Source organism: Nicotiana tomentosiformis, chromosome 2, assembly GCF_000390325.3.
Source record: "Nicotiana tomentosiformis chromosome 2, ASM39032v3, whole genome shotgun sequence".
Lineage (NCBI taxonomy): Eukaryota > Viridiplantae > Streptophyta > Magnoliopsida > Solanales > Solanaceae > Nicotiana > Nicotiana tomentosiformis.
In genome coordinates, this window is record NC_090813.1 from 116,858,262 (window position 1) to 116,862,870 (window position 4,609).

Consider the following 4,609-nt stretch of genomic DNA (forward strand, 5'->3'; position numbering starts at 1 on the left):
AGCCTAAATGTCACGACCCCAAATTCGCACCTAGTCTCTAAGACTAGGTAAGCCTATCAATGCGGAATAATAATAAATATCTGAAATAATTAAACTATTACTCAAACAATTTCAACTCCCAAAACCCGGTAGAAATAAGTCACAAGCTTCTAAGAATTTATTCTCAATGTCTCTATATATCAAGGTCTAAAGAAAAATAAGGAAGCAACATAAAAATGATAGAAGGGGACTCCGGAGTCTGCGGACGCTGACAGATATACCTCGAAGTCTCCGTGCGCAGGTAACTCACTGACATCTAGGCTGGTAAGATGTACCTGGATCTGCACAAAAAGATGTGCAGAAGCGTAGTATGAGTGTGAATACCTAATTTTTGTACTATTTTAACACCTCCTAAAGTCGTTAGTGTTTTATTGCTTTAATTATATTTCCTAATTTTTGTGTCTTTGATTGCATATTTCCTATCATAAAATACCAAAAAATAGTTCTTTCTTTATTTGTGTATTTTAGGAATTAACTAACTATTCAATTGGTGAATTAATCTAGTTAATTGATCATTTAAATAAGTTACTTAATTAATTTATTTGTTGGTGTAAATTTAGTTTAATAAGTAGGATTAAGAAAGAAATTGGGCCAAATTTGAAAGAGAAAGTGGCCAAAAGTGCAAGATAAGGGGCTGCCTTTGAAAGGATCCGGAACGACGTAGTTTTGCCTCAAAACTACGTCGTTTCATTAAGTGACCCAAGATCAAATCTCACCCATTGATCACCCCTTGATATAATGATCCATATTTGATCTCTCAAGAGGTATTTAAAGCCTCAAAAATCTGAAAAATTCCCTCATTTCCCCCCATAACTCTTTCTCTCTTCTCTCTTCTCTCTCTTCTCTCCGCCGCCGAAAATCACCCACCGGTGGCGGACCACCTCCAAACACCTCCAAATTAACACCATATAATCTCCACAACTTCCTCTTACCATATCTCCAAACCAATTCCTTCAAAAAATCCTCAAACTCCTTGAATCTTAGATCTAAGAAACTTTAACCGCCACTTTTTGGTCCAAATTCTTGAAGCTCCGGCCAACACCACCCTACAACACATACATGAATGGATAGAGCTCCACGAGACCTATATTTTCCTACCCATTTCACCCCCAAAATCCCCGTCGCCGCCGGCCCGCTCCTCGCCGCCGCCATGGCTCCACCGCCTCACCACCGCCAAAATGCCCCGAACCCCCATCTTAGCTATTTTTTGACTCAAAGAGACTCGTTTCTTTTGGCGAGATGCTGAAACGCATTTCGTTCTAGCATCTACCCGAAAGAAATGTGCGTTTCGGAGTTGGGTAGTCGCCTTTTAGCATCTCCGGCGTCTTCTCGTGGCTCGAACGGCTTCAAGCATACTTGTTAGGTATAATCGTCATCTCTTTAATTAATTTCTGATTTTTTTTTAATTTGGTAGATTAGTTTCTGATTTTTTATTTATTTATTTTTTCTGTTTTGGTTATTTATTGTTAATTAGAGTTTCAAGTTAGGTTTATTTAATTAGCTATCTCTATTTAGTTTAGTGGTTTGTTAGATTCGTTATTGATTTAAACATGATCTTTAGTGTATTAGTTAAATCGTTCACTTAGTTAGTCGATTATTTAGTTGTTTTTAGTCGTTGTCCGATTGTTAACGATGCTCGTTCTATTTTGAGCATTAGTTTGTGAATTTAGTTGTTTGTTTTGTAATTAGTTTGCACAAATCGAATTCATTCCCATCAAGTTGGTTTTAATACTTAGTTCAATCACGTTTTTAGTCTCGTTTATGCTTTGTCAATTCATAGTTGTCCAAGTTTGATTTGTGTTGAGCAAGTAGTTTGTTGTTGATGGTTAAAATCTGAAGTTTAGTTTATTTTATCACAAAATAGGGTAATAGTAGCTTACTTTTACTAGTAGGGTGGCTGAAAGGACATTTTTTCTCCTTGCTTCTGACACAACAGATTTTCAGGTTGTCCTTTCACCTTTGGGACAGACCTTGAACAGTGTTTAGCACACAAAGTCAGTCTTTTGGACAGATTTTTGGTGAACCAAAATCTGTCCAAAAATCTAACTTTATTTGCCTATTGAAAGTGCTGCTTTTCTCCTATAAAAGGGACTCTCTTACACTTAGAAGGAGATCCTTACTCACTGAAAAGGGGGACACTCTATTACACACTCTATCTTATACTGAGACACACCTTGGAGAGTTGCTTAAAGACATATATCTTTGAGAAAAATTAGCAGCTTAATACATATAACAAGCTGAAATTTCAGAGTTTTGTGAGGATTATTTGAGTGCAAAAACCTTGAGAAAAATAGAAAGATCCCTTAGGCAATTTGTGAAGTTGATAGCTACCAGTTTCAAGCATTTTTGTTGAGTTTTCTGGGTTGTCTTAACACTTGAGTTGCTGCTGTTTCTACTATATTTGCTGCTGAGTTTTTTGTTGCTGCACTGCTGTATTTTATTATTCTACAAACCAGATAACTTTCAAATTCTTATATTGTAGATTCTTGATGATAATAAGAAGGATTTGATCCCGGTTTGGTTGATGGAACATATTAGATCTGATTTTGTTTCAAGATGAATGTTATATTAGTGTTATCATCATGTAAATCTGTTAAAGATTAGTTAAATTATCGTTTTCTTCTTTATATATGTGATTGAAATTGCATTCTGTTAAGATTACTTAGTTTAAGGAAAATATAAAAGACCCCACTTTTAACCATGTTTGTTTAGTTTGGGCTCTTTTTCATGAGTTACTTTCATGGTTCATGTATAATTATCTAAGAAAGACTTCTAGCTTCAAATGTTTTGATGCTTTGAATTATAGTTAGCATAATGTTATACTTAATATAGTTCTTATCTTTAGCATTGAAGTATTACCGTTTTTTGTAATTTTTATATTTAGTCGTGGTTTTTATGCTGTTAATGAGTGTAGTTTAATTAGTGCCATATTGGTGTAGATGAGTAGAAATATTATATTAGTCCTTAAGAAATAGTTGGTTAAGAAGATAAAAGATAATAATTAGCATGTAAGTTTCTTTTATGAAAAAATAATTTTTAGTTTGGACATCAATGTAAGAAGCAATTTGGGCTTAGAAGAATACTTGTTATTTTGTGTTGTCTTGGTCATCGAGGCTCTTAAGCAACATGGGCCAAATAAGCTAAAATTTGTAGGCCCAATGACAATAGAAAGCAAGATGGACATTTTCTTTAAAACCAATAAATTGTCTTTTGTTAAATAAAATAAGTGGTCCAATACCATAAAAGTTTAACATAAGCTTACCCGAGTTTAATGTCTTGCATTAGTGAGAAATTATTTTTAATAATAATATTTTTTTCTTCAGTCGAACAAGTAATAAATAAAAAAGAAGCGCTTTTTAATTAATTTAAGCGATCAATTTTAGGCACGTTTGAGATGTAGACCATGTGTTCATACACGGTCCTTGGTCGATATTGTTTTTAATAAAGTAGTCATGTGTGCATTCCCGCTCCTTGACTCTTCAATATTAATTGTATTTAAACCATGTGTACCGGCACGTTCTTTGTTTTAATACATATAATCAAATAAGGACTTTGTGTGCTTGCACGCTCCTAGGACAAAATTATTAATTATTAATTATTAAGCAGCACTAGACAATAGTAACTTAAGGCAAATAATACACACTTTATCCAAAAATAATTCAAGCCAAATTTTAGTCAATAAAAGCGACCGTGCTAGAACCACGGGATTCGGGGAATGCCTTACACTTTCTCCCCGGTTAACAAAATTTCTTACCCGGACTTTATTTTCGCAGACCAATAATAATAGAGTCAAATCTTTCTTTGATTAGGGATTCAAATAAAAGGTGACTTGGAACACCAACAAAATCAATTCCAAGTGGCGACTCTATAAATAAAATAATCCCTACTCAATTTTGTCACTTTAATTGGAAAAACCCTTTAATCCACATAATATTACTTTGCGGGTAGAAAAAGGGGTGTGACAGCTCTGGCGACTCTGCTGGGGACATTAAGAATTCGAGCTTGTATATTGACTTTATTTGGCTTTATTATTTTTGTATATATTGTGATTTATTTGGGCCTAATCTGTTACTTGTCCACTTTATACTGTTTTGATATTGTTGAACTATACATATAAATTGTATCCTCTCTCGCACCCCTCTGAGTCTTCTTATAGTTAGTTATGTTGTGTTTGCCTACCAGCATCACAAAATTTCTGTATTGAGATAAAGCCAGTTAGCCTACCAGCTTCTGGTGAAGGATTTAGTCACACATGCTTAGGCGAGAGAGTCGTTAGCTAGCCAGTGCTGTTCTACTACTGGTGACGCTTGACGCTCCTTGGCTCGGGTTGTCCGCTCGAGTAAGTCAGTCTAGACACCTTCTCCATCAGGATTTAAACCTAGAAGAACATACCTCATGCCGGGTATCCCTAGTAGGTTCGCTTTATTTGCATCACGTGCATTTGACTTAGCGAAACTCGGCACAGGGGCCGGGTCCGTATAAAACAGGTATCCTCTTTGAGACCATAACGTTCACTTATGTGCTACATGTTACTTTATTTGGGAGACTTGCATGTCGACCTGCTTTAGGG

The 4,609-nt window shown here is 35.3% G+C and overlaps 1 long non-coding RNA gene across 1 annotated transcript; it reads left to right on the top strand.

Annotated features, from left to right (window-relative positions):
- Positions 1–1,235: 1,235 nt before the first annotated feature.
- On the top strand, positions 1,236–2,723 carry LOC138905261 (uncharacterized). Its single transcript, XR_011413528.1, has 2 exons — positions 1,236–1,402; positions 2,522–2,723. It is a non-coding gene; the product is annotated as an uncharacterized lncRNA (long non-coding RNA).
- Positions 2,724–4,609: the final 1,886 nt, after the last annotated feature.